Raw genomic sequence first — 7,121 nt, forward strand, 5'->3', positions numbered from 1 at the left:
GGAGCCACCAGTTGCTCTAACTCAGGAACTGATACCAGATGTGGTTGAGCCTGTGGGAGCAGCTCAGGCACCAGTTGTGCCCATTGTGATTCAGGCTTAGGCCCAGATATTGACTGTATGCACTGGGGTGTTGATGGTAGGCTATAATCTCGTGTTTTAGTCGCTTATTGCACTCTAATTCACTGCACTTTACTTGTGTTGAGCTTTAATTGGTAGTGTTTTGCACTTATTGTGTGTTTTATGCCTTGTAGGAGTGATTTCGAGCTATTTAGATGTTGTGGAGCTAATTGAAGCTATTTGGAGCTTTGAAATATGAGTAAAAGCATAAGGAATTAAGCCGGTATTGTGTTCGGGGGTCGAGGACCAAGTCTGGACGTCAAAAATCAAGTTTGAAGCAGTACTCAAAGAAAGGTACCTTGCCACGGCACGTGGGGTGCCGCGGCTGTGCAAAACTTTGATGCCTGCGAACTCTTAGCTCTCTGGATTTGTCCACTAATGCCCTGCATGGCACGTCGCCCCATGTGGTGCGCCTGTGCAATATTTATATAGTGAAAGTCCTATTTTGGCTAGGAAAGGGTAGTTTCGTCTAGGCCCGACCCTACTTGATATAAATACATGAAAATTTATTATTTTCAGGGCTTTTGACATACTTTAGACCTAAGGAGGCTAAGGAGGAGTTGGAAGAACACAAGCACAAGGATTTCATCATTCCTTCCTCGCTCAAGACCCGAGTTTGGATTGAATTTATGTTTTTCTATACTTTATTTTTATTTGAGATGAATTTCTCCATATCTATGGAGTAGTTCCATTTAGGGTTTTATGGATTTGGTGTATTGATGATTGTTTGGGATTATAACTCTAGTTTTATGTATTGAACATTTTTTTGGATGATTTAATTGTTGCATCTTTATTCACTAGTTCATGTAATCGAGAGAGGCATAACTTGTATATCTTTGCATTATATTGTTGGTTGAGTTCATAGATTCTTTTAAGTAATCGAAAGAGGCTAGTTGAATTACTGATTAAACCTAGTTAAGAGAATAGTCGAAAGAGATTTTCCTAAAGACTAATCCATTATGCATTCTCGCATATCTTCACGTGCTTAAATTAGTTCATATTGTGAGGGTAAAACTTAACCGAGAGAGGAGTTTTTGTTGAAAGTTTGGACTAATAATTGAGTGAATTCGAGAGACTCACTTGAACATTAGAAGTGAATTACCTAAAGTTAGATCCCGAATAATTATCTTGCACCTATCCTATCGAAACCCTATCTTCTCCCATTAATAACCTTCTTTGCTTATTCCTTGTTTCGATTGTCATTAGTCAATAGCTTTAGATTCTTAGTTAATTTTAGTTAGACATTTTATAAATCTCAATGGTTGATCATCTTGGATAGCAACAAAGCTAGAAACTACGAGAATACTGTTTAAATTCAATCCCTATGAATATGATATTATACTATACTATATTTGATTAGTGAGTAGAATTTAAGTGTGTGTTTTACGCTCATTAAATTTTGGCGTCGTTGCGGGGGATAGGCAAACAACAGTGTTTAAAATAGTTATAGTGCTAATTGAAGAATATTTTTCTTTTTATTTCTATTTTCTCTTTTTACGTTTGGTATTCGTTCACTGTGCGTAGATTACAGGTTTAGATTGGTACATGACTCGAGCTTTTTCGAAAGAAGTGCTACCATACGAGTCTGAGAGAGAAAAATAATTGCGACAGCTGAGGAAGGAAAGAGATCTCACCGAGACATCAGAAAAGGTTGGGCAATCCTCAACCAAAGAACTTATGGCTGGAAACGGTGATGATAATGTAGATTTGGGTGCAAGGGAGGCAGCCCAACAACGAGAAAAAGCTGCATGAGATGCAGAGGAGGCAGCTATTAGAGATGCACAGATTATCTATGAAGAAGAGAGGGCTCGGAGAATTGCTCAAAATCAACTCTTGGCTGCATACCGGTTCGAAAATATAGCTCCCATGCTTGGGAGATCACTGGGCTATTATGCTAGACCGGTCTACAATCAAGGCTTATCAAGTTTTAAACCACCTCCAACTGCAGCTAACAATTTCGAGTTGAACCAAGGGATGCTTCAAACCATCCAGAATTGCTATGTTTTAAGAGGAAAAATGAACGAAGATCCAAACACTCATCTAATGGACTTCGAGAAGATTATGAGCACCTTTCAATACAATTGGGTGTCACAAGATGCAGTGTACTTAAGGGCATTCCCCTTTTCACTTAAAGATGATGCAAAGCAGTGGCTTCGAAACTAGCCCACGGGATCCATTAGAACATGGGAGGACATGACCAGAAAATTCCTTGATAAATATTTCTCCACAGCTAAGACGGGCAAGTTTAGATATCTTCTTCCAGAAAGAGACTGAAACTATTTTTGAAGCATGGGAGAGGTTTAAGGAGATAGTTCGAAAGTGTCAACATAGTGGAATTGAACTCTGAATGCAACCCTATGACTTTTGGGACGGATTGACACCAGCCTCGCGTAGAACATTAAGCAATGCAGTTGGAGGCCCTTTGATGAAGAAGACTCCACATGAGATAGTTACAATTATTGATGAGTTTTCTGAAGATGCCAATCAGCGGCCCTCTAAGACTGCTGAAAGAAGAAGATCAACTGGTGTTCACCAAGTGTATGCTAATACATATGTGCATGCACAACTTGATGCTATAGCTAAAGAAATATGGAAGCTGACCTTAGCCTCAATACAAAATGAGCCTCGCGCAGCTTGTGATATATGCGGAAGAGGACACCCTACTCATCAGTGTCAAGCCTGAACGGAGAAAGTGAATGCTGTGGGAAATTATAATATTAATGCAATAGGTCAGAAGCACCCCGATTTTTAATGGAGTTCACCTGGGGGTACCGCTAATGCATGGCAACTAAACAACTCTAGATTTCAGGGACAAAAGGCTCCTGGTTTTATTAATTAGTAGAGGCACCAGTTTCAACCTCAACAACCCAATCATCCTGGTCTAGAAGATCTCATGAAGGCCTTTATTGTGAAAACTGATAAAAGATTTGAAGTACATGGGGAAACATTTTTAAATTTAGAGAAGCAAGTGGGACTGATTGCAACAATATTAACTGAGATGGTTCCATGCACTCTCCCTGCTGATACTGAAACAAATCCCAAAGAAACAGTGAATGTTGTAACCTTGAGAAGTGGACAAGTGTTGAAAGACCCCACCCCAATCTAGAACTTGCCCCGTGTATTTTCAAAGTGAAATCGTAGTTTTATTCAATCGTGGAAGTGATATAGGTATTTCTTTTTTGAGCCAGATATGTGCTACTACCCACCTAATTATTATGTATCTTACTTAACCCCTTTTATCCTGTAATCTTATTTCTTTGGCAACCACATTACAAGCCTTACCCATTTGTTTGAATTGGCCATCTATTGGAACCTTGTACCTCTAGTGAGCACTTGAATTTGTTATGAACTTTGTAAAAGTTGAAGTGTGAGATGGGTGGTTTGGCTTTTGAGTGGAACTGTTGAACTAAGGAGAAAGGTGCACAGTTTTGAAAAGGTAACAACCACTTGAATTGAAAAAGAAAGGAAAACAATAAGTGTATCATTGTGAAAAATATTCCTTGATAGTGGTAACTTGATGCAATTGTGCATGAAGAAGTAGGAAGTTAAAGTATATTAATGTGAAGGTGAAATTATTGTTTTACATAAGTGTGCGGTTTTGAACGGTTAATTATATGTATTAAAGTGCTTAGGGAGGTGTAGTCACTTTTATATCTAAATGTATTCTACTCATCCCGTATCCTACATTACAACCAATTAAAGTCCTGCTTGATCCTTGACTGAATGAGCTCAATTAGTAGAGTAGTACACTACAGGCAAGCCTATGGTACGTCTTTTGTGAAATATGAATGTCGTTTCTGAGACTGAGAAAATTCTTTCTATTTTGAGTTCCTAATTGTTCTTAAATTTCCTTGTGTGTGAAAATACTCTCTATTGTTGTGTGAGGGAACTTGATTCACGAAGGAAAGGTAATGTCGTTGACCTATGTGTTAGAGTAAGTGAGCGGGTTGTGAAAAATGTGTGGTGCTTTTGAGTCAAATGTTGAGGCGAGGATGTTACGGTATTATACTGAATTTATGTTAAATAGTCTTGGTGTGATGAGTTATGAGAGTTGTTGAAAAAGGTCATGTCCATATGAAGTGTAGTTTGATTGCTCGAGGATGAGCAATGGTTTAAGTGCGGGGTATTGATGGTAGGGTATAATATCGTGTTTTAGTCTCTTATTAAACTCTAATTCACAGCACTTTACTTGTGTTGAGCTTTAATTGGTAGTGTTTTTCACTTATTGTGTGTTTTATGCCTTGTAGGAGTGATTTCGAGCTATGTAGATATTATGGAGCTAATCGAGCTATTTGGAGCTTTGAAGTCTTAGTTAAAGCTCAAGGGATTAAGCCGGGATCGTGTTCAGGAGTCGAAGACCAAGTCTGGACATAAAAAGTCAAGTTTGAAGTCGTACTCTAAGAAAAGTACCTTGTCGCGGTGCCGTGGGGCGCCGCTGCTGTGCAAAATCCTACTGCCTGCAAATTGTTAAATCTTTGGATTTCTCCACTAATGCCCTGCATGGTGCGTCGCCCCTTGCGGCGCGCCTGTGCAATTTTTACAGAGTGAAAGTCGTATTTTGGCTAGGAAAGAGTGGTTTCATCTAGGCCCGACTCTATTTGGTATAAATACATGGAAAAATATTATTTTTAGGACTTTTGACAAACTTTGGACCTAAGGAAGCTAAGGAGGAGTTGGAAGAACACAAGCACAAGGACTTCATCATTCCTTGCTCACTCAAGACCAGAGTTTGGATTGAATTTATGTTTTTCTATACTTTAATATTATTTGTGATGAATTTCTCCATATCTATGGAATAGCTCCATTTAGAATTTGATGGATTTGGTGTATTGATGATTGTTTATGGATTATAACTCTAGTTTTATGTATTGAACATTTTTTGGATGATTTAATTGTTGAATCTTTATTCACTAGTTCATGTAATCGAGAGAGGCATAACTTGTGATATCTTAACAGTATATTATTGGTTGAGTTCATAGATTATTCTAAGTAATCGAAAGAGGCTAGTTGAATCATTGATTAAACCTAGTTAGGAGAATAATCGAAAGAGATTTTCCTAAAGACAAATCCATTACGCATTCTTGCATATCTTCACGTGCTTAAATTGGTTCATCCTGTGAGGTTAAAACTTAATCGAGAGAGGAGTTTTTGCTGAATGATTGGACTAATAATTGAGTGAATTCGAGAGACTCACTTGAACATTAGAAGTGAATTATCTAGAGTTAGATCTCGAACAATTATCTTGCACCTAACCTATAGAAACCCTATCTTCTCCCATTGATAACCTTCTTTTCTTATTCCTTATTTCGATTGTCATTAGTCAATAGCTTTAGATTCTTAGTTAATTTCAGTTAGATATCTTATAAATCTCAAATGTTGATCATCTTGGATAGCAGCAAAGCTAGAAACTATGAGAATACTGTATAAATCCAATCCCTGTGGATACGATATTATACTATACTATATTTAATTAGTGAGCAGAATTTAAGTGTGTGCTTTGCGATCTTCAAACTTTGGCGTTGTTCGGGGATTGGCAATCAATAGTGTTTGAAATAGTTATATTGCTAATTCAGGAATTTTATTTTTCTTTTTATTTCTATTTTCTCTTTTTACGTTTCGTATTCGTTGACTGTTCGCAGGTTACAGGTTTAGATTGGTGTATGACTCGTGCTTCTGAGAAAGAAGTACTACCATATGAGCCCGAGATAGAAAAAATAATTGCGACAGCTGAGGAAGAAAAGAGACTCATCGAGACATCAGGAATGATTGGGCAAGCCTCAACCAAAGAACTTATGGCTTGAAACGGTGATGATAATGTAGATTTGGCTGCAAGGGAGGCAACCCAACAACGAGAAAAATCACCACGAGATGCTGAGGAAGCTACTATCAGAGATGCACATATTATCTATTAAGAAGAGATGGGTCGGAGAATTGCTCAAAATCAACCCTTGACTGCAGACCAGTTCGGAAATATAGCTCCTATGCCTGGGAGATCACTGGGCAATTATGCTTGACCGGTCTACAATCAAGGATTATCAAGTGTTAGACAACCTTCAATTGTAGCTAACAATTTCGAGTTGAAGAAGGGGTTGCTTCAAACCATTCAGAATTGCTCTGTTTTTAGAGGAAAGATGAACAAAGATCCAAACACATATCTAATGGACTTAGAGGAGATTATGAACACTTTTCAATACAATGGGGTATCATAACATGCAGTGTACTTAAGGGCATTCCTCTATTCAATTAAAGATGATGCAAAGTAATGCCTTCGAAGCTTGCCCACGTGATCGATTAGAACATGGGAGGAGATGACCAGAAAATTCCTTGATAAATAGTTTTCCTCGGCTAAGACGGGCAAGTTTAGAAGAGAAATCTATAACTTCATCCAGAAAGAGACTAAAACTATTTTTGAAGCATGGGAGAGGTTTAAGGAGATAGTTCGAAAGTGTCAACACAGTGGAATTGATCTTTGGATGCAACTCTAGGACTTTTGGGATGGATTGACACCAACTTCGCGTAGACATTAACCAATATAGTTGGAGGCCCTTTGATGAAGAAGACTCCAGATGAGATAGTTACAATTATTGATGAGTTATCTGAAGATGCCAATCAGTGGCCCTCTGAGAGTGCTGAAAGAAGAAGATCAACTGGTGTTTACCAAGTGGATGCCAATACATTTGTGCAGACATAACTTGATTCTATGGCTAAATAAATACGAAAGCTGACATTAGCCTTAATATAAAATGAGCCTCACGCAGCTTGTGATATATGCAGAAGATGACACCCTACTCATGTGTGTCAAGCCTCAACTGAGGAAGTAAATGCTGTGGGAAATTAAAATTTTAATACAATGGTTCAGAAGCACCCCTGATTTTTAATGGAGTTCACCTGGGGGTACCACTAATGCATGGCAACAAAACAACTTCAGATTTCTGGGACAAAAGGCTCCTGATTTTATGAATTAGTTGAGGCAGTAGTTTCAGCCTCAAAATGCCAATCATCCT

General features: G+C 38.2%; 1 non-coding gene across 1 annotated transcript; it reads right to left on the reverse strand.

The window, feature by feature from the left end:
* Nucleotides 1-6,473: 6,473 nt before the first annotated feature.
* Nucleotides 6,474-6,580, reverse strand: LOC117278034 (small nucleolar RNA R71). Its single transcript, XR_004508341.1, has one exon. It is a non-coding gene; the product is annotated as a small nucleolar RNA R71 (small nucleolar RNA).
* Between the last annotated feature and the right edge of the window lie 541 nt (nt 6,581-7,121).

The sequence above is a fragment of the Nicotiana tomentosiformis genome, chromosome 12 (assembly GCF_000390325.3).
Source record: "Nicotiana tomentosiformis chromosome 12, ASM39032v3, whole genome shotgun sequence".
Taxonomy (NCBI): Eukaryota; Viridiplantae; Streptophyta; class Magnoliopsida; order Solanales; family Solanaceae; genus Nicotiana; species Nicotiana tomentosiformis.